A 23850-nucleotide genomic window follows, 5' to 3' on the forward strand; every position below is an offset into this window, starting at 1 on the left:
CATCCAGGGCTTGCAATAGAGTGTAAATGAAGCTAACAGGAAAGCACTGGGCTCTAATAAGATGGCGCCTGGCCACACCCACAGCTGTGAATTGAGCTGCCCACAGAGGCGTGGCCAGTTCACTCCTGATGCTGCTGCAATGATTCAGATAGGGGTCGGCAGCCGACTATTATCTCTTATGCCCAGGGACTGCCGTAAATGAGCATGGAAAGTGTCGTTCAGCAGCCAGAGAGGTAAGATGGCAGCCCCCAGTGGCTGCATTACTACAGAAAAAAAATCCATACACACCACTGAGTCAAGTTTAGGGGACAATATCTTTTTATACTATTTTCTTTTTTACATTAAATTATAAAAAAACACGGCACCTTCCCTTTAAAGCCATGCTTCCAACTAGTGTGGTGTCAGTGCCGCGGCATGATATTTTCACAAATAGACGCAAGTAATATTGAACATATTTTACCACTGTTATGAAGTGCAATACACAGTATGGACCCCCATATAGTCTCTCTATACAGAGTGATCCCCACATATCTTCTCTCTCTACAGTATGAATCCCCACAGCCTCCCTATTAGTGATGAGCGAGCGTGCTCGACACAGCATGATACTCGATCGACTATCGGGGTGCCCGGGCACGCTCGTTACTTGATCGATTATCGCGGGTGCACGAGGGCCATGGTCAAGTCCACGGCTGTGAAGGAGATATATAATCAATAAGGGAAACTCATACCAGCAGTAGCGTTACATTTAGGTGACAAAAGGGTGAAACTGAATATACCAGTATTGTAAGCACAAAGGGGCTTTTGCAGGAGGTGTTAAAACTGGCCCCTTAGCTCTTGGATTTTGAGCTTCAAGGGGTTAGCAAATGGTCTGTACTAAGCAGAATATTTCCTATTGTCTGTATAGGGGGAGACAGGAGATTGCAAATGCCACATCCTTAGCCATTCGTCCACTTACAAACACCATCCCTTAAAATGGCAACTTCGGTTCATCCTGGAAATATGAGCCTATGATCAGGACTATAGAAAGCTGGGTGATACAAAGAGAAGTGTTAACATGTGAGGGCAGCCCGTGCCCCATGATTCACTTCTCCCTACGATAACTGTATATGGAAACATTTAGTTATTTCTGTTATTACCCCCTTTTTATAACGGTTTTGCATGTTTATGTGTTGTTATTTTTACCTCCTTTATATATTTATTGTTAGCACTGTATATTTTTATATTAATTTATATTAAAGCTTGCAAATAGTCTCTTCAGAGAGGAAGAGGACTGGAACTCTAGTGGCACTTATAGGATGTAGCAACCCTAAAAGTCAATATCGACTATATTGACTTTTAGGATTGCTACTTCCTATAAGTGGCACAAGAGTTCAGTCCTCTTCCTCTCTGAAGAGTTAATTTGCATATTTCCCAGAGGAGCATTGCAGCTTAAGAGTATGTGCACACGTTGCGGATTTGCCTGTGAATTTTTCTGCGCAGATTCTGCCTCTCTTGGCAGAAAACGCAGGTAAAAATCCGTGTGTTTTGGATGCGGATTTTCATGTGTTTTTCCATGCGGATTTGTATGCGTTTTTGCCAGTGGCTCCGGTGCGAACTTTCAAATGGGGCCCCCCCACCCTGGGCTGCCACTAAGAATTTCGGGGTCCCATACTGGCAAAAATTTTGGGGCCCCCTTGAGACCACCCCAGGCTCCATCCCTCGATCTGTCCACAGCCCCACCGCTCCCATAACTCCACCCTCACATAGAGAATGAAAGGAGCGGAGGGCAGGTGTCTGACTTGCTACACCATAGACTATAATGTCGCCCCCCCATATTATATAACACAGCCTCCCCCATAGAATATAATGTACCCCCCATGGTATATAACACAGCCGCATAGTATATAGCACAGCACCACATGATATACAGCACAGCACCACATGGTATAGAGCACAGCCCCGCATAGTATACAGCACCCCCATGGTATAGAGCATCACGTGGTATACAGCACAGCACCGCATGGTATACAGCACAGCCCTGCATGGTATACAGCCCCCCATGGTATACAGCACAGCACCCACCCAATGGTATACAGCACCGCATGATATATAGCACAGCACCACGTGGTATACAGCACAGCCCCGCATGGTATACACCCCCCATGGTATACAGCACTGCATGGTATACAGCACCCATGATATACAGCACAGCACCCCCCATGGTATACAGCACTGCATGGTATACAGCCGCCCATGGTATACAGCACAGCACCACCCATGGTGTACAACACAGCACCCCTCATGGTATACAGCACAGAACCCCCCATGATATACAGCACCGCGTGGAGTAGAGCACAGCCCTGCATGGTATACAGCACAAGCCGCATGTTATACAGCCCCCCATCGTATACAGCACAGCACCCCCCATAGTTTACAGCACCACATGGTATACAGCCCCCATGGTATACAGCACCACCTGGTATACAGCCCCCCATGGTATACAGCACTGCATGGTATACAACACAGCACCCCCATGGTAAACAGAATAGCATAGTATACAGCACAGCACCCCCCCATGGTATTCAGCCCCCCATGGTATACAGTACAGGACCCCCCATAGTATACAGCCCCCCATAGTATACAGCACAGCACCCCCCATGGTATACAGCACAGCACCCCCCCATGGTATACACCCCCATAGTATAGAGAACAGTATCCCCTGTATGGTATACAGCACCATGGTATACATCCCCCTGAGAATGGCCCCACATTCCTGGCTGTACTCACTATTGCATAAAAAGAAACTCCTCACCTTCTCCTCGTGCCCGCGCTCCTGTCTCCTGCTCTGCCTGATACACAGTGAGTGCGCGATGACATCATCACGCACCCGCTGTATTAAAGGCAGAGGGGGGAATGATGGGAGAGGGAAAGTCAGCTGACGCTCTCTCCATCATTGCTTTGAACTGTGACTGTGTCATAGACGCCGGTATAGTTCAATGCGGTGCAGGGGGAGTCGGCACTGACATGGTGCCTCTCTGACCTCCCCTCCTGCCCAGCCTGCCCCACCGCTAGGGCCCGATGTGGGCCCCCTCTGCTCATAGGGGCTCCATATGCCAGTCAGGGCATTAATGCCCTGACTGGCGGCCCTGGGTCCTGGGCCCCTAAGCGCTCAGGAGCCCCGTCGCAGTTGCGACCCCCTGCAACTGGGAATGTTACGCCCCTGGTTTTTGTCGTTTAGCAAAAAAAAAAAGAATTGTGATGTAATTTCTTTGTCCAACCTCTTCTTTTACATACTCCATTGAAGACCATAATATCATCACATACCATGTTCACATAATGTTTACACACACAAAACAAATATAAGTGAATATCTATAGATAGATGGATAGATAGGTAGATATATCTCTACATAGTGTGAGGCAGTGACCGGGGTCATATGTGAGGGGCGCTTTGTGTCCCCCAGGATGCGCTCAGAAGCATATTAGATCCGCTGGAGTGCCTTGTGGTCACAGCAGCATGCCTGTGAGTCACAAGGCAGAATAATAGTAAGTTTGAACCTGGTCAAGTTATCTTGACCAAGGAGCTTATTCAGGAAAACCTGGTATGGGCTTTTCTTTTTGAAACAGGCTGCAGGAAGGTAGTGGGGTCCAGTCCGTTTCCTCCAGCCCAGATCTTATAAGTGTTTTTAAATTCTCGTAATATTGGCAGCAGTGGGATTTGAACCCACGCCTCCGAAGAGACTGGAGCATTAATCCAGATCTTATAAGTGGCCTATGGCCACAGATTGGAGTGAAGGAAAAAAACCCTACAGGAAGAGTTTGGGTGTGTCAGTTTTGGTCTTGCAAGCAGACAGAGCAGTTGGTCTGCAGAGCACTCCCTGTGTGAGGCAACACAGGGCCAAGTGGAGCCAAAGGGTCTGGCACACCTGCATACACGATAGTGCGGTCGCTCATGGCCGGTCACAGACTGTTTTGTGTTTTCCCGGCTGCGATCCAGAGGATACAGTGTACTGAGCACTGTGTGAGTTTTTGGACATTAACCCCTTTACCCCCAAGGGTGGTTTGCACGTTAATGGCCAATTTTTACAATTCTGACCACTGTCCCTTTATGAGGTAATAACTCTGGAACACTTCCATGGATCCCGGTGATTCTGACAATATTTTCTCGTGACATATTGTACTTCATGTTATTGGAAAAATTTCATTGATATAACTTGCGTTTATTTGTGAAAAAAAAGGAAATTTGGTGAAAATTTTGAAAATTTTGCAATTTTCCAAATCTGAATGTTTATGCCCTTAAATCACAGAGATATGGAACACAAATAACTTAATAAATAACATTTCCCATATGTTTACTTTACATGAGCACAATTTGTGAACCAAAAATTTTTTTTTGTAAGGGTTAAAAGTTGACCATCGATTTCTCATTTTTACATCACCATTTTATTTTTAGGGACCACATCAGATTTGAAGTCACTTTGAGGGGTCTATATCATATAAAATACCCAAAAGTGACATCATTCTAAAAACTGCACCCCTCAAGGTGCTCAAAACCACATTCAATAAGTTTATTAACCCTTCAGGTGCTTCACAGGAATTTTTTGAATGTTTAAAAAAAAAATGAACATTTCACTTTATTTCACAAAAAAATTACTTCAGGTCCAATTTTTGTTATTTTACCAAGGGTAACAGGAGAAATTGAACTGCAAAAGTTATTGTGCAATTTGTTCTGAGTACGCTGATACCTGATGTCTGGGGGGGAACCACTGTTTTGGCGCATGGCAGAGCTCGAAAGGGAAGGAGCACCGTTTGACTTTTTCACTTCAAAATTGGCTGGAATTGAGATCAGACGCCATGTTGCGTTTGGAAAGTCCCTGATGTGCCAAAACAGTGGAAACCCCCCACAAATAACCCCATTTTGGAAACTAGACCCCCCAAGGAACTTATCTAGATGTGTGGTGAGAACTTTGAACCCCCAAGGGCTTCATAGAAGTTTACAACGTACAGGGATAATATTAAAAAAATCATAATTTTTCCACAAAAATGATCTTTTCACCCCCAATTTTTATTTTCCCAAGGGTAACGGGACCCCAAAAGTTATTGTGCAATTTGTCCTGAGTACGCTGATACCCCATATTTGGGGTAAACGACTATTTGCGTGCATGGCAGAGCTCGGAAGGGAAGCAGCGCCATTTGACTTTTTTGGCTGGAATTGAGATTGGACGCCATGTCGCGTTTGGAAAACTCCTGATGTGCCAAAACAGTGGAAACCCCCACAAATGACACCATTTTGGAAACTAGACCCCCCAAGGAACTTATCTAGGTGTGTGGTGAGCACTTTGAACCCCAAAGTGTTTGACAGAAGTTTATAACGCCCGGGTGTGAAAATAAAAAAATCATATTTTTTCCACAAACATGATCTTTTAGTCCCCAATTTTTTTTATTTTCCCAAGGATAAGAGGAGAAATTGGACCCCAAAAGTTGTTGTCCAATTTGTCCTGAGTACGCTGACACCTCATATGTGGGAGAAAACTACTGTATGGGCACACGTCTGGGCTCGGAAGGGAAGTAGTGACGTTTTGGAATGCAGACTTTGATGGAATGGTCTGCAGGTGTCATGTCGAGTTTGGAGAGCCTCTCATGTGCCTAAACTGTTGAAACCCCCCAAAAGTGACCCCATTTTGGAAACTAGACCCCCAAGGAACTTATCTAGGTGTGTGGTGAACACTTTGAACCCCCAAGTGCTTCAGGCTGTGTTCACACGAAGCGTTTTTTTGAGTTTTCCTGGTGATTTTAAACGCACGATTTTGCCACGAAAACGCAAAAAAAAGCATCCCATGCAATCATATGGCATTCCGCATATACTGTGCTAATGCTGCAGATTTTTCCGTGGCGGAATTGCATCGCGGAAAAATACGCACGCAGCATGCTCATTCTTTGTGCGGAATCACGGGAAAATCTGCACACATAGGAATGCATTGTTCTGCTTACTTTCCACATGTGGCTGTGCCCACCATGCGAAAAGTAAGCAAAACATTTGGGGTTGGTACCCACGGTCTGGAGGAGAGGAGATTCTACTCCAGGCTCTGGGTACCATATCCCTGTAAAAAATAGAATTAAAATAAAAAAATCGTCATATTCTCTCCTTCCGATGTCCCGCGCAGCGTCACAAGGCCTCAGCGATGCTCCCGGCAGGTCCCGTTCCCAGTGATGCATTGAGCCAATGACCTTTGATGACGTCGCGGTCTCGCAAAACCGTAGCGGTCTTGCGAGACCGCGAAGTCATCAGAGGTCATTGGCGCAATGCATCACTGGGAACGGGACCTGCAGGGAGCATCGCGATGATCGGGAACGCTGCGTTGGACGCCGGATTGTGAGAAAAACACGATTTTTTATTTTTTTTAAATTATTTTTAACATTAGATATTTTTACTACTGATGCTGCATAGGCAGCCTCAATAGTGAAAAGTTGGTTACACTCGTCAAACACTATGTTTGACGAGTGTGACCAACCTGTCAATCAGTTTTCCAAGCGATGCTACAGATCGCTTGGAAAACGCTAGCATTCTGCAAGCTAATTACGCTTGCAAATCACTAGTTTTTCCGTGGGAAATAGGCTAGAATTAAAATGAGATTTTCTCACTGCGGCAATTCCGCAACGTGTGCACATAGCCTCACAGTAGTTTATAACTCCCGTGCGTGAAAATAAAAAAATCATATTTTTTCCACAAACATGATCTTTTAGTCCCCAAATTTTTTATTTTCCCAAGGGTAAGAGGAGAAATTGGACCCCAAAAGTTGTTTTCCAATTTATCCTAAATACGCTGATACCCCATATATGGGAGAAAACTACTGTATGGACACACGTCGGGGCTTGGAAGGGAAGTAGTGACGTTTTGGAATGCAGACTTTGATGGAATGGTCTGCGGTGTCATGTCGCATTTCGAGAGCCTCTGATGTGCCTAAACTGTTGAAACCCCCCATAAGTGACCCCATTTTGGAAACTAGACCCCCAAGGAACTTATCTAGATGTGTGGTGAGCACTTTGAACCCCCCAGTGCTTCACAGAAGTTTTTAACATAGAGCCATAAAAATAAAAAAATCATAGTTTTTTCTACAAAAATGATATTTTTGCCCCCAATTTTTTATTTTCCCAAGGGTAACAGGAGAAATTGGACCCTAAAAGTTTTTGTGCAATTTGTCCTGAGTAGGCTGATACCCCATATGTGGGGGTAAACCACTGTTTTGGCACATGGCAGAGCTTGAAAGGGAAGGAGCACCGTTTGACTTTTTCAACGCAGAATTGGCTGGAATTGAGATAAGACGCCTTGTTGCATTTGGAGTGCACCTGATGTGCCTAAACAGTGGAAACCCCCCCAATTCTAACTCCAACCCTAACCCCAACACACCCCTAACCATTATCTCAGCCCTAACCCTAGCCCTAACTCTTACCCTAGCCCTAACCCTAATGGGAAAATGGAAATAAATACATTTTTTTTTATTTTATTATTTTTTCCCTAACTAAGTGGGTGATAACGGGGGGTTTAATTTACTATTTATGGCGTCTTTTTATGTTTGGCAGCTGTCACACGCTAAAAGACGCTTTTTATTGTAAAAATAGTTTTTGCATCACCACATTTTGAGAGCTATAATTTTTCCACATTTTGACCCACCGAGTCATGTGAGGTCTTATTTTTTGTGGGACGAGTTGACGTTTTTATTGGCACCATTTTCGGGCACGTGACTTTTTTTGATCACTTTTTTTATTCAGATTTTTGGGACGCAGAATGAACAAAAACCAGCATTTCATGAATTTCTTTTAGGGGGTGCGTTTACACCGTTCCGTGTGTGGTTAATTTGATAAAGCAGTTTTATTCTTCGGGTCAGTACGATTACAGCGATACCTCATTTATGTCTTTTTTTGTTTTGCCGCTTTTATGCAATGAAAGCAATTTTATATAAAAAATAATTATTTTTGCAGCGCTTTATTCTGTGAGCTATAACTTTTTTATTTTTTTGCTGATGATGCTGTGTTGTGGCTCATTTTTTGAGGGACAAGGTGACGTTTTCAGCAGTACCATGGTAAGTTATATTTGTCTTTTTGATCGCGTGTTATTGCACTTTTTGCTCGGCAGTATAATGAAAAAGCATTGTTCTTTGCTTCGTTTTTTATTTTTATTTTCTAAGGGGTTCACTAGTGGGACAATTTTATAGGGCGGGTCGTTACGGACGCGGCGATACCAAATATGTGTACTTTTATTGTTTTTTTTATTTCCCCAAAATTTTTTTTTTTTTTTTACTTTATTACATTGTCCCGGGGGGGGGGGGGACATCACTGTAATATGTCAGATCGCTCATCTGACAGTTGGGACAGCACTCTGTCAGATCAGCGATCTAGCAGGCGCTGCAGAGGCTTCCTCACTGCCTGCTCTCTACAGGCACTGAGGAAGTCGCCTCCCTGCAGGCCCCCGGATCCAATATGGCCACGGGGGCCTTCAGGGGCCTGCAGGGAGGCGACTTCCTCAGTGCAGGGAAGGAGGCCCCCAGAGCAGCGCATCGCGCTGCGCTGGGGGTCTCAGGGACACACGGAGGGAGCCCCCTCCCTAGCGATGCTTCCCTAATCCCCCAGTACACTGCGATCATGTTTGATCGCAGTATGCCATGGGTTAATGTGCGGGGGGGTCCGTGACTGCCCCTGACACATAGTGCTGGGTGTCAGCTGTGATAATCAGCTGACACCCGGCCGCGATCAGCGGCCTATCCCACCAGACGTACTATCCCATCCCTGGTCATACGGGCCCGGGTACCGTGGACGGGATAGTATGTCTGATGTCAGAAAGGGGTTAAACACGTTTTGGTTTGAACTTGCCTCATCACTGCACAACGTGGACACTGCTGTACTACAATAGATAGATATATCTATCTATAGATATATCTATAGATATAAAAAATCTGCGTTAGGCCGGGGTCTCACTCGCAAGAAACTTGCACAAGTCTTGCACCTCAATACCCAGCACTACCGCTGGCACTCGGATCGGAGCAGTCCCGAGTGCCGGCGGCAGTGCTGGGTATTGAGGTGCAAGACTCGTGTGAGTTTCTTGCAAGTGTGACCTCAGCCTTAAAAGCAATATCTGTTTAATTTAAAACAAGGGAAAAAAATTCCTTGGGCAATTTTCCAGTCCAGAGAGTGAAAGCCAGTGACTGGGGGCAGATGTTTATAGCCTGGGAAGGGGGTAATACCCATGGATCTTCCCATGCTATTAATATCAGCCCGCAATTGCATAACCTTTACTTTCTATTAAAATAGGGGAACCCCCCAAAAAATGACGTGGGGTCCCCCTATAAATAATAGCCAGAAAAGGCTATGCAGACAGCTGCGGGATGATATTTATAGCCTAGGACGGGGCCATGGATATTGGCCCCCCCTAGCTACAAACACCAGCCCACAGCCGCCCCAGAAATGGCTCATCACTGAGATGCTCCAATTCTGGCACTTAGTCTATCTCTTCGCACTGCCCTATAGTGGTGGCATATGGGGTAATGGGGGGTTGATGTCACCTTTGTATTGTAAGGTGACATCAAGCTCAGCTTAGTAATGGAGAGGTGTCAATAAGCACTTATCCATTACTAATCCTTTAGTTGTTATTGGGTTAATTAAAGACACAGCCAGAGTAAAGTATTTTAATGAAATAAATAACACAACACATTTTCCCACTTTTATTGTACTCCTAATTCCTGCAACGCCCTCGGTCACCTGCAAAACAATAAAATAATAAACAAGCACAAATACTCCCTGTTCCAATGTAATCCATTTAATAATGAGTGTCCCATGATGATCTCCCCTATAGAGCAGTCACATCAGGAGATGTGACCACTCTATAGGCCTCCCGCGATTCCTGACAGGAGGTTAATGGCTCCTACAGTGCATCCCTTAAGAGGTCACCGGAGTTGATGCTCTCACTTTACGGCATCGCTGTGTGAGAATTTTCTCACATAACGTTGCCGGTGACAGCATGAACTCAGGTGACCTCCCGGCAGCGAGTGCATGTCGGAGGGCCTTGTAGAACAGTGACATCTCCCAATGTCACTGTTCTACACGGGAGATCGTGGGACCTCATTATTAAATGGACTTCTGCGGAAAGGTAAGTATAGGTTGGTTTATTATTTTATTTTTGTTACAGGAGAACGAGGGCATCGGGGACTAGGTGATTGGTGAGTATGTACTGTATGTCGTATGTACTGTATGTTGTATGTTTTTTTTACTATTGAACACATGCATCATCTACAACTTGAGATTCTGGTTTTAACTTTTATCCTAAGTCATGGGACAATGCTCGTTAAAGGGTCAACATTGACTTTTAGGATTGTTACTTCCTATATGTGGTACTGGAGTTCTAGTTCTCTTCCTCTCTGAAGAGAAAATTGGCATTTTTCCCAGAGGAGTATTTCAGCTTAAAAGGCTCCCCATCTCGGCATGCTGGACATGTCACTCTCCGCAAGGAGAAACATTGCTCCTTGGATTCCTATAGTAAAGCTTAAATCTTTAATACGTTTGATCCTTGTATTCTCTTAAAGAATCTTTAGCCCTTCAGAAGGTATGTGACGTTTTGATTGTCTAACAGTAAAATATTTTGGGGACTCATTACCGTATATGTTTGATTAATGGTAGCAGCGAGTTAAGAAACCGGGGTGTGCTGAATGTGTTGAGGTGTAATTTATGCTCACTTTTTAGCCTAAAACAGAGGTTAGAGCTGGCTTGAGTTAGAGGAGACAAATTAATTTGTGCAGGCGCACCCGACATCACTGGTTCAGAAGTGAGTATATGCCACAGGCCCTCATGTTTTGCAGTTGCTAGGGTGTGTTCACTCGTTTCGGATTCTTCCGCGCGGATTTGGCTAAATCCGCAGGTAAAATGACCCTCGTTGTACCTGCTGATTTAGTGCGGATTAGCCTGCGGATTACCCCTGCGTTTTGACACCTGCGGATTTCGAGAATGGAGCAGGTGTCAAACCGCTGCGGATTCCGCACAAAGAATTGACATGCTGCGGATTTCAATCCACAGCTAATCCGAGAGGAAAAATCCGCAGCATGTGCACTGCGTTTTTTTGGTACTGTACAACGCAGCAGAATCTGCAACGTGTGCACACACCTTTAGACAGCCAATAAATGTGCAGGAATTGCTTACCATACCCAGTAATGCTGTAGACATGTTCATAGGTGGAGGAACTTACATAAATGTCTCCACCTTAAATGTTATAAAGTTGCATTCTTTAGTATCTTTCATGGTGTTTTTAAGCTTATTAGACTTTTTTGATCTATTACATAAATAATTAATTTAAAAAATGACATAGGTTCCCCCCCTATTTTTGATAACCAGCCCAGGTAAAGCAGACAGCTGGGGGCTGATATTATCAGGCTGAAAAGATCCATGCATACTGGCCTCTTCCCAGCCTAAAAATACCAGCCTGAAGCTGTAAGAGGTATACTGGAGGTTATCTTATGCCTCGCACTCCTTGTGCACATTCTTAATACACTGTGTTCCAAATTATTATGCAAATTGGATTTAAGTGTCATAAAGATGTAATTTTTTTGTTTTTCAAATAAACTCATAGATGCTATTGTGTATCAGGGCTCTTTGGATCACTGAAATCAATCTCAAACTCCTGTGATAATTAGTTTACCAGGTGAGCCCAATTAAAGGAAAACTACTTAAGAATGATGTTCCACATTATTAAGCAGGGCACAGGTTTCAAGGAATTTAGGAAAGAAAAATGATCTCTCTGCTGCTGAAAAGCATCAAATAGTGCAATGCCTTGGTCAAGAGATGAAAACATTAGATATTTCCCAAAAACTTAAACGTGATCATTGTACTGTTAAGAGATTTGTGGTTGATTCTGAGCACAGACATGTTTGTGCTGATAAAGGCAGAATGAGGAAGGTTTCTGCCAGGCAAGTTCAACGGATTAAGAGAGCAGCTGCTAAAAAGCCATTACAAACCAGCAAACAGATATTTAAAGCTACTGGTGCCTCTGGAGTCCCTCGTACCTCAAGGTGTAGGATCCTTCAAAGGCATGCTGTGGTGCATAAACCTACTATTCGGCCACTCCTAAACAGTGTTCACAAGCAGAAATGGTTGCAGTGGGCCCAGACATATATGAAGACTAATTTTCAAACAGTCTTGTTTAATGATGAGTGTCGAGCAACCCTGGATGGTCCAGATGGATGGAGTAGTGGATGGTTGGTGGATGGCCACTATGTCCCAACAAGGCTGCGACGTCAGCAAGGAGGTGGAGGAGTCATGTTTTGGGCTGGAATCATGGGGAAACAGCTGGTAGGGCTCTTTAAGGTTCCTGAAGGTGTGAAAATGACATCTGCAAAGTATATAGAGTTTCTGACTGACAGCTGTCTTCCATGGTATAAAAAGAAGAAATGTGCCTTCAGGAGCAAAATCCTCTTCATGCATGACACTGCACCATTTCATGCTGCAAAGAATACCTCTGAATCATTGACTGCTATGGGCATAAAAGGAGATAAACTCATGGTTTGGCCACCATCTTTCTCTGACCTCAACCCTATAGAGAACCTTTGGAGTATCATCAAACAAAAGATCTATGATGGTGGAAGGCAGTTCACATCAAAACAGTAGCTCTGGGAGGCTATTCTGACTTCATGCAAAGAAATACAAGCAGAAACTCTCCAAAAAACTCACAAGTTCAATGGATGCAAGAATTGTGAAGGTGATATCAAAGAAGGGTTCCTATGTTAACATGTAACTTGGCCTGTTAGGATGTTTTGGAGTTAAATAGCTTTTTTGTTCTGTGAATGTGACCTCCTAATGCTGCAAATTCCACAAATGAGCATTTTCAGTTCTTTAAAACATATCAAATGTTTAGAAATTCTACTGTGCATAATAATTTGGAACAGTGCAATTTGAGTTTTTAGTCATTTTGGAGATTATACTGTTATCATTGGGAGGTTTCTTCAATAAAATTCGATGTATACTCTAACGGGTGATGACTTTTATTAGACTGACTGTCATTTGTACTGACTATTTAGGAAAATCAGAGAAAAATATAATTTGCATAATAATTTGGAACACAGTGTAAAGTAGGTATGTTTTACATGTCATGTGATATCATTTCATTGTGGATTACAATGTCAAACAATGTGCCTGTGTTCTTGTATCATGAAGACATAAAGATAGTGTAGGACTTAGAACAGTAGGGAGCACGGTAGATTAGGATTGGGATTAGTTAAGCCAATAGGGGATGTCTGATTGGGAGGGGCCAGGAAAGGGTTACCTGAGAAACTTTTGTGGAGTTAGTTAGTTAGAGCCAGGAGGAAGGACAATGAGGCTGTGTCTGGAGAACATTTAAGCAGAAGAGCCCAGCAGTCCAGGGCCTGGAGGCTGACAGTCAGACGGTTGCGAGAAAATATCAAAGTAGCATGAGTATGGTAGCAGCTAGGCTCGAGGGGAAAACCATTAATGTCCGAGACCTACGGTCTGAAAAGGATTAGAAGCTTCATCCTTTAATAAGGAAACTGTGACCCTGCAACCTGAGGAGGACTCTAACCCACAAGTGAGTGAAGTGCATTGCACGCAACAGACTGGACATTGGGTTAATGTTGCAGAGAACCACCCCAGAAATGTCGCTTTAGATGTGTCAATTCTGGCACTTTGTTCCTTTAGAGAAAAGGATATACGTGTATATACGTGTACACTCACAGAAATCATAATATAAAGAACATTATTTTATTTGGAAGTGCATTGAGCAGCAGGGTGGTTTGCTGGTGAAGGGAAAAAAAATCTCTTTAATCTTCTGCTTCAGCGAGTGTGAGCGAGCTGAGTGTGAACGGAGCATTAGTGCGAACGGTGGTAAATGTGTGACTTGTGATTTAGTGGCTTTGGATTCAGGGAGATTCCAAGGGCGGTATTACTGAATTACTGTTATATTTTATTAATACTTTTTATTTATTTTTACTTATCTTTTCTGTCTGGTGCAATCCCCATTAGGAATGTGCTCCACTATTGCCAATGCCATCCATCCAGTGTACATCTTGCCACATGTATGCAATCCTTGAACAGCCGGTCGAGGGTGCATACTGCTGTGTGAGATGTGAGCACGTTGTGCATTTGGAATCCCAGATACTGAATCTAAATGTGCAGCTGTAAACACTGAGATCCATAGACAATATGGAAAGGAGTCTCCTGCTCACTGAGCAGACGCTCAATGGTATAGATATGGGGGGATGCTAGGTTGGAGCTGCAGGACAGTGAAGCAGCAAGCTGGGTGACAGTTAGAAGGCAGGGTAGAGGGAAGAGCGCCAGGGAGGCTAGTCCTGATCTGGCACACCCCAATACGTTTGCTAAGTTGGCAGATTAGGGGAGTGTCAGTACAAACCCCCCAACTGCTACACTCAGAAACCCCTCTAATCTTATTAATATTCCCTGCATGCTATCTGTCTCTCTTAATTGTGCACTTTGGAATTCTCGCTCAGTGTGTAACAAACTCTCCTTCATTCATGACTTTTTCCTTTCTAATTCTCTTAACCTCCTGGCTCTTACTGAAACCTGGATCCAGCAGTCTGACACTACCGCTGCTGCTGCTCTTACATATGGGGGACTACACTTCTCTCATACCCCAAGATCAGACAATAGAGCAGGTGGAAGCGTTGGTCTGCTCCTATCACCAAAATGTACCTTTCAGGTTATCCCTCAACTACCCTCACTAGTCATCCCTTCTTTTGAGGTCCATGCCGTCAGACTCTACACCCCCTTCTCCATGTGAGTGGCGGTGGTGTGTCGTCCTCCCAGCCCCTCCCATCAGTTCCTGGATCATTTTGCCACTTGGCTTCCACATTTTCTCTCCTGTGACATCCCTACCCTCATCATGGGAGATTTCAACATCCCCATTGCTCTTCCCCTCTCCCCATCTGCTACTCACCTTTTATCTCTAACCTCCTCGTTTGGCCTTTCGCTGCTTACTAATTCTCCAACGCATGAAGATGGAAACTCCCTCGACTGGGTCTTCTCTCAGCTTTGTGCAGGGGATGATTTTGTAAACTCCCCTCTCCCGCTCTCTGACCACAATCTTCTTTCATTCTCTATCAAGAACTGCCAGGCTGCTCAGGTCACCCCACTGTCCATACTTATAGAAACATACAGGCCATTAACACCCAGAAACTTATGATGAACTTGCAGTCTTCATTGGCCCCTATCTCCTCCCTCTCCTGTCCTGATTCTGCATTGAAGCATTACAATGAAACACTTCAAAGTGCCCTGGATGAATTTGCACCCCCTATAAATAGAACACCACAACACAGACGGCGACAACCCTGGCACACCCTGCAAACATGTTTCCTGCAGCAGTGCTCCAGGTGCGCTGAACGTCTGTGGAGAAAATCCAATCTACACGAAGATTTCATCCATTATAAGTTTATGCTTAGAACATACAACACTGCCCTTCACCTCTCCAAACAAACCTATTTCAACCTATTTCAACACCCTCATCACCTCACTATCCAATAACCCTAAACGTCTCTTTGACACTTTTCATTCTCTACTCAACCCAAGAGTACATGCCCCAACCACGGAGCTCCGAGCTGACGATCTGGCCAATTACTTCAAAGAAAAAATTGACCAGATCCAACAGGAAATTATCTCCCAATCACCTCATACCATGCACTGTCCTCCCTCCCCCATTGCATCTAGCTCACGCTCTGATTTTGAACCAGTCACAGAAGAAGTAGTAAGCAGGCTCCTTGCATCTTCTCGCCCAACCACTTGCACCAGTGACCCATTTCCGTCACATCTCCTCCAGTCCCTTTCCCCTGCCGTCACCCCTCACCTAACTAAAATATTTAACCTCTCTCTCTCTTCTGGTATCTTTCCCTCCTCATTTAAGCATGCCATCATACATCCACTACTTAAAAAACATCTCTCGACCAAAACTGTGCCGCTAACTTTAGACCTGTCTCTAATCTTCCCTTCATCTCTAAACTCCTGGAACGCCTGGTCCACTCCCGTCTTATCCGGTTTCCGCTCTTTACACTCTACTGAAACTGCCCTCACTAAAGTCTGTAATGATCTACTAACAACTAAATCAAATGGTCATTACTCCATGGTAATTCTCTTGGATCTCTCTGCAGCATTCGACACTGTGGATCATCAGCTCCTCCTCACTATGCTCCGTTCCATTGGCCTCAAGGATACCGTTCTCTCCTGGTTCTCCTCCTATCTCTCTGACTGCTCCTTTACTGTATCTTTTGCCGGTTCCTCCTCCTCTCACCTTCCCCTTACTGTTGGGGTTCCTCAAGGATCAGTCCTAGGCCCCCTCCTCTTCTCTTTGTACACTGCCCCTATTGGTCAAACAATCAGTAGATTTGGTTTCCAGTACCATCTTTATGCTGACGACACCCAATTATACGCTTCTTCTCCTGACATCACGCCAGCCTTTCTAGAAATCGCCGGCGATTGTCTAAATGCTGTGTCTAACATCATATCCTCACTATATCTGAAACTGAACCTGTCAAAGACTGAACTCCTTGTGTTTCCTCCCGCTACTAATGTACCTATACCCGACATTGCCATTTCTGTGTGTGGTTCCACTATTACTCCCCAGCAACATGTCCACTGTCTTGGGGTCATACTTGACTCCGAGCTTTCCTTTGCCCCCTACATTCGATCACTGGCTCGCTCTTGTCATTTGCACCTCAAAAACATTTCTAGAATTCGACCTTTTTCTTATTTTTGACTCCACAAAAACTCTTACTGTTTCACTTATTCATTGTCGTCTCGACTATTGTAACTCTCTTCTAATTGGTCTCCCTCTTACCAAACTCTCCCCTCTCCAATCTGTCTTGAATGCTGCAGCCAGGATCATATTCCTCACCAATTGTTACACCGATGCCTCTACCTTGTGCCAGTCATTACACTGGCTACCCATCCACTCCAGAATTCAGTATAAACTTATTACCCTCACTCACAAAGCCCTCCATGACTCAGCACCACCCTATATCTCCTCCCTTGTTTCAGTATACCACCCTACCAGCGCCCTCCATTCTGCTGATGACCTGAGGTTAGCATCCTCAATAATCAGAACCTCCCACTCCCGTCTCCAAGACTTTACACGTGCTGCGCCAATTCTTTGGAATGCACTTCCCAGGTCAATAGGATTAGTCCCCAATCCCCACAATTTTAAGCGTGCCCTGAAAACGCATTTATTCAGACTGGCCTACCGCCTCAACACATTAACCTAATCTATCCCTGGGTGGCACAGTCAAAAGTTTTACCATAACCAGGTTCCCCGCATCATGTTCCCACATGCTTTATGCATCCATTTGCCCTCTGTGTCTGTACTGTTACACACTTAACATTGTGGCTGGTCCAAACAATCAGGGCAATTGTTACCACCCACCTTTCGTGTCTACCTCTTTCCTCATAGACTGTAAGTTTGCGAGCAGGGCCCTCATTCCTCTTGGTATTTGTTATAATCTATGTGATTATTGTTATGCTGTAATGTCTATTGTCTGTACAAATCCCCTCCGAAATGTAAAGTGCTGCGGAATATGTCAGCGCTATAGAAATAAAATTTATTATTATTATTACAAGGGTAGCACTGCTGCAGCAAGGCATGTCCTCTGAACGCCGGAGGAGGGTCTGCTCCAGTAAGGGGGGGAAACAGGAGACCAGGGCAGGCCAGACAGGTGCTGGTAGTGGGGGACTCAATTATTTTGGAAACAGGGCAATCTGTCACAAAGATAGGGATCATCAAACGGTGTGCTGCCTACCTGGTGCTCGAGTCCGACACATCGCTGATCGGGTTCACAGATTACTGGGAGGAGCTGGTGAGAACCCAGCGGTCATGGTGCACAGTGGCACAAATTACAAAGTTAGCGGTAGATTGAAGGTCCTTATCCCCTTTCTGACATCAGACGTAATATACCGTCCATGGGACCCGGGCCCCTATGCCCATGGACGGGATAGTACGTCTAGCGCGATCAGCGGCGCCCACGTGGTGAGCGCCGCTGATCGCGGCCGAGTGTCAGCTGATTATCACAGCTGACACCCAACACAATGTGTTAGGGGTAGTGTTGAGTGATACCACCCGATACTGAAAAATATCGTATCGGAATGGATCGGCCGATCTATCAAAAAGTATCGGGTATCGCCGATTCCGATCCCGGAAGTCCCATTCAAGTCAATGGAACAGAAATATCGGAATTAAAAAAAACCCTTTCTTTCCCTGTTGGTTAATTCTACATGGAGAAAAACAACTAATAATAATGTAGAATGTATTGTGGGAGGTGTAGGAGACATTAAAGCCATAGAGGTTTAGCCCAATGAAATGGAATAGCAGGAATTTTTTTTTTTTAAAGACGTTCGTAGTTACAAAGATATTGACTATGTTAAAGTCTTTAATTTTTTGTCAGATTCTTCTTCTCCTTCTTCTCCTTCTTCTCCTTCTCCTTCTTCTCCTTCTTCTCCTTCTCCTTCTTCTCCTTCTTCTCCTTCTCCTTCTTCTCCTTCTTCTTCTCCTTCTTCTCCTTCTTCTCCTTCTCCTTCTTCTTCTCCTTCTTCTTCTCCTTCTTCTTCTCCTTCTCCTTCTTCTTCTCCTTCTTCTTCTCCTTCTTCTTCTCCTTCTTCTTCTCCTCCTTCTCCTTCTCCTTCTCCTTCTTCTCCTCCTCTAAAAGTTTGAAGATTACACCTTCCGTTCAGCCTGTCACAAAAGATTTACAACAGGATTTGTCCGCGTTCAGTTTGGCCTGCAGCAGCAGGCCTTTTCCAGGGGCACCACGAGGAGGAACGAACTCACCTCCATACACTGCTTAGTCTTCTTCTGCTTATAAATTTGATAATCTCATTTGCTCAGATTTTTAGTCTTATGCTTAATGTTCTTCTGCTTTTGGTTTTTATGCTTCTTGGTCTTCTGTCTCTCTTGTTGTTCTGCATCTTGGTGGTTGTCTTCCTGTTCTTTGTCCTCTTGGTCATCTTCTTCAGGGTCATCTTTTAGGTATTCTTCTGTGTGGTCTTCAGGGTCGTCGTCTTCAGGGTCATTGTCAGGGAGATCCAGAGTGAGAATCAAAAACCATTTCCACAAGCTTGAACTTTGAAAAGTAGCAGAAGTTACAAGAAGGTTGAGGAACTGGCGAGAACCAGCTGATGGTACTGGAACCCGGAGTGGCAGCAGAATGAACAAGAGCCAATGGCACAACCGTGGACCAGCTGACGGTGCTGAAACACGGTTACTAAGCAGGAGGTACCTGTGCTCCAAAGCACTACCAAGGACCAGCAGACGTTGGTGGAACTCGGATACCAACAAGGAGGCACCTAGGCCAAAGGCACTGCCGAGAACCAGCTGACGGTGCAGGAACCCGGATGGGCAGCAGAAACTGCAAGAGCAAATGACACTAGCGAGGACCAGCTGACGGTGCTGGAACCCAGAGGGGCAGCAGAAGGAACAAGAGCCAATGGGACAACCGTGGAACAGCTGACGGTGCTGGAACACGGTTACTAAGCAGGAGGTACCTGTGCTCCAAAGCACTACCAAGGACCAGCAGACGTTGCTGGAACTCGGATACCGACAAGGAGGCACCTAGGCCAAAGGCTGTGCCGGGAACCAGCTGACGTTGCTGGAACCCGGATGGGTAGCAGAAGGTACCCATGATTAACAAAGTGTCGCGTCCGTGAGCAGGCCGCAGTTACCGAAACCCACAGTCCTACAGGGGGTGCTTTTCCTATTGGCACTATGGAACCAGCCTTTGTTACCAGAACCCGCAGTCCACATAGGAAGCACTGAAACTGCAGGCACCATAGACTCGGCTAACCCGACCGCAACACGACAGGACAACGTATCAGTGGCAAAGTGACGTTGACACTACCCGGAAACAGCAGGCGTGCTGTAACCAGGCTGGGCAGGAGGGAGTGCCTGTGCCAAAGACACTTCCGAGAACCAGCTGACGGTGCTGGAACCCGGAGGGGTAGCATTAGCTACAAGAGTCAATGGAACTACCAAGAACCAGCTGACGGTGCTGGAACCCAGAGTGGCAGCAGAAGGAACAACAGCCAATGGCACAACCGTGGACCAGCTGACGGTGCTGGAACACGGTTACTAAGCAGGAGGTACCTGTGCTAAAAAGCACTACCAAGGACCAGCAGACGTTGCTGGAACTCGGATACCAAGAAGGAGGCACCTAGGCCAAAGGCTCTGCTGAGAGCCAGCTGACGGTGCTGGAACCTGGATGGGTAGCAGAAGCTGCAAGAGCAAATGACACTAGCGAGGACCAGCTGACGGTGCTGGAACCAGAAGGGGCAGCAGAAGGAACAAGAGCCAATGGGACAACTGTGGAACAGCTGACGGTGCTAGAACACGGTTTCTAAGCAGGAGGTACCTATGCTAAAAAGCACTACCAAGGACCAGCAGACGTTGCTGGAACTCAGATACCAAGAAGGAGGCACCTAGGCCAAAGGCACTGCCGAGAGCCAGCTGACGGTGCTGGAACCCAGATGGGTAGCAGAAGGTACCCAGGAAAAAGCAAAGTTGCAAGGCCGTGAGCCGGCCGCAGTTACCGAAACCCACAGTCCTACAGGGAGTGCTTGTCCTATTGGCACTATGGAACCAGCCTTTGTTACCAGAACCCACAGCCCACATAGGAAGCACTGAAACTGCAGGCACCATAGACTCGGCTAACCCAACCGCAACACGACAGGACAACGTATCAGTGGCAAAGTGACGTTGACACTACCCGGAAACAGCAGACGTGCTGGAACCAGGCTGGGCAGGAGGGAGTGCCTGTGCCAAAGACACTGCCGAGAACCAGCTGACGGTTGAGCCAATGGCATAACCGTGGACCAGCTGACGTTGCTGGAACACAGTTACTAAGCAGGAGGTACCTGTGCTAAAAAGCACTACCAAGGACCAGCAGACATTGCTGGAACTCTGATACCATGAAGGAGGCACCTAGGCCAAAGACTCTGCCGAGAAACAGCTGACGGTGCTGGAACCCGGCTGGGCAGGAGGGAGTACCCGTGGCAAACACACTTCTGAGCAGCAACATGCGATGTTGAAGCCCAGGGGTCAATCAGGCAGCAGGCTGTGGCCAACTTGGAGCGAGTTTTATATTGGTTGTACACAACTACTGATTGTAACCGTGATCCACTTTGGCCTCTGGCTCTACTGTCTCTAGTATTTCCCCTGGCCTCCAACCACGGCAGTTGTTGCTCTGCAGAGTTGTCTGCAAAATCCACACTTGTTCCTGAGTTACTGGGGCTCAGTCACGTCAGTTGATCCCCTGATGTGTGTCCGGCAAGGTGTCCTGCTCTGTCCACATTCCATCAACTATTAATGGGAATGGGGACAGAGCAGGAGACATTGCCGGACACACCACAGGGGATCAACTGACGTGACTGAGCCCCAGTAACACAGGAACAAGTGTGGATTGTGCAGACGGCACATCAGAGCAGCGACTGGCGGGGTTGGAGGCCAGGGGAAATACTAGAGACAGTACAGCCAGAGGCCTAAGTGGACCACGGTTAAAAGTCAGTAGTAGTGTGATGTTGGAGGCAGCAGGAGACTTTGCCATCTGCTCAGCAGGGGAACAGCTGGCATTACTGAACCCCACAGACACAGGAGCGAGTGTTTCTATCTGTGCGGACGGCACTTCCAAGCTACAACTGGCTGTGTTGAAGCCCAGGATCAATGCTCCGAGCAGGCTGAGGCCTACTTGGAGCAAGTGGAAAATAACATGTAGTGTGATGTTGGAGGCAGCAGGAGACTTTGTCATCCGCACAGCAGGGGAACAACTGGCATTACTGAACCCCACTAACACAGGAGCTAGTGTGTGTTTCTCTGTTAAGACGGCACTTCTGAACACCAACTGGCATTGTTGGAGCCCAGGATGAGGCATGGAGTTGGCTGAGGCCAACTTCCAGCACGTTTTATAGAGGTTGTAGACTACTACTGATTGTAACCGTGCTCCACTTAGGCCTCTGGCTCCACTGTCTCTAGTATTTCCCCTGGCCTCCAACCCCGCGAGTGACAGCTCAGAAGTGGCGTCAGCACGATCCACACTTGTTCCTGTGTTACTTGGCCTCAGTCCCGTCAGTTGATCCCCCGATGTGTGTCCGGCAAGGTCTCCTGCTCTGTCCTCATTCACACTACTAGTAATGGGAATGTGGACAGAGCAGGAGACCTTTACGGACACACATCAGGGGATCAACTGACGTGACTGAGGCCAAGTAACACAGGAACAAGTGTGGATTGTGCTGACGCCACTTCTGAGCTGTCACTCGCGGGGTTGGAGGCCAGGGGAAGTACTAGAGACAGTGGAGCCAGAGGCCTAAGTGGAGCATGGTTAAAAATCAGTAGTAGTTTGAATGTGGATGGAGCAGGAGACTTTACCGTCCACACAGCAGGGGAGCAGCTGGCATTACTGAACCCCACTAATACAGGAGCGAGTGTTTCTATCTGTGCGGACGGCACTTCCAGGCTACAACTGGCTGTGTTGTAGCCCAGGATCAATGCTCTGAGCAGGCTGAGGCCTTCTTGGAGCGAGGAGAAAAAGCGTTGTAGTGTGAGTTTGGAGGCAGCAGGAGACTTTGCCATCTGCACAGCAGGGGAACAGCTGGCGTTACTGAACCCCACAGACACAGGAGCGAGTGTTTCTATCTGTGCGGACGGCACTTCCAAGCTACAACTGGCTGTGTTGAAGCCCAGGATCAATGCTCCGAGCAGGCTGAGGCCTACTTGGAGCAAGTGGAAAATAACATGTAGTGTGATGTTGGAGGCAGCAGGAGACTTTGCCATCTGCACAGCAGGGGAACAGCTGGCGTTACTGAACCCCACAGACACCGGAGCGAGTGTTTTTATCTGTGCGGATGGCACTTCCAGGCTACAACTGGCTGTGTTGTAGCCCAGGATGAAGCATGCAGCAGGCGGAGGACAACTTGCAGCTGGTTTTATAGAGGTTGTAGACTACTACTGATTGTCGCCGTGCTCCACTATGGCCTCCGGCTCCACTGTCTCTAGTATTTCCCCAGGCCAACAACCCCGCCAGTTACAGCTGTGAAGTGGCGTCTGCACAATCCACACTTGTTCCTGTGTAACTGTGGCTCAGTCCCATCTGTTGATCCCCTGATGTGTGTCTGGCAAGCTCTCCTGCTCAGTCCTCATTCACACTACTAGTAATGTGAATGTGGACAGAGCAGGAGACCTTGCCGGACACACTTCAGGGGATCAACTGACGGGACTGAGCCACAGTAACTCAGAAACAAGTGTGGATTGTGCAGACCCCACTTCACAGCTGTAACTGGGGTGGTTGTTGGCCAGGGGAAATACTAGAGACAGTGGAGCCAGAGGCCTAAGTTGACCAAAGTTACAAATCTGTAGTAGTTTGCATGTGGAGGCAGCAGGAGACTTTGCCGTCCACACAGCAGGGGAACAGCTGACGTTACTGAACCCCACTAACACAGGAGCTAGTGTGTTTTTCTCTGCGGAGACGGCACTTCTGTACACCAACTGGCGTTGTTGGAGCCCAGGATGAGGCATGGAGCAGGCTGAGGCCTGATGGTGTTGGCATGTGGAGGCAGCAGGAGACTTTGCCGTCTTCACAGCAGGGGAACAGCAGGCATTACTGAACCCCACTGACACTGGAGCTAGAGTGTTTTTCTCTGCGGAGACGGCACTTCTGAACACCAACTGGCGTTGTTGGAGCCCAGGATGAGGCATGGAGCAGGCTGAGGCCTGCTGTTTTTTGGCATGTGGAGACAGCAAGAGACCTTGCCGTCTACACAGCAGGGGAACAGCAGGCATTACTGAACCCCACTGACACTGGAGCTAGTGTGTTTTTCTCTGTGAAGACGGCACTTCTGAACA

At 46.4% G+C, this 23850-nt stretch overlaps 1 long non-coding RNA gene across 3 annotated transcripts in view; it reads left to right on the forward strand.

Moving 5' to 3' along the window:
* Positions 1 to 23850, forward strand: part of LOC141078573 (uncharacterized) — a 95640-nt gene that overhangs the window by 59386 nt on the left and 12404 nt on the right. The window contains exon 1 of one of the 3 annotated variants that reach the window (XR_012227966.1): positions 123 to 233. The exons of the other annotated variants lie outside the window; for them this stretch is intronic. This is a non-coding gene — a long non-coding RNA (uncharacterized lncRNA). Of the gene's footprint in view, positions 1 to 122; positions 234 to 23850 lie in introns of those variants that run through there. 3 annotated transcript variants of the gene reach the window in all.

Source organism: Dendrobates tinctorius, unplaced genomic scaffold, assembly GCF_039654945.1.
Source record: "Dendrobates tinctorius isolate UK_male_01 unplaced genomic scaffold, ASM3965494v1 ptg000581l, whole genome shotgun sequence".
NCBI classification, from domain to species: domain Eukaryota; kingdom Metazoa; phylum Chordata; class Amphibia; order Anura; family Dendrobatidae; genus Dendrobates; species Dendrobates tinctorius.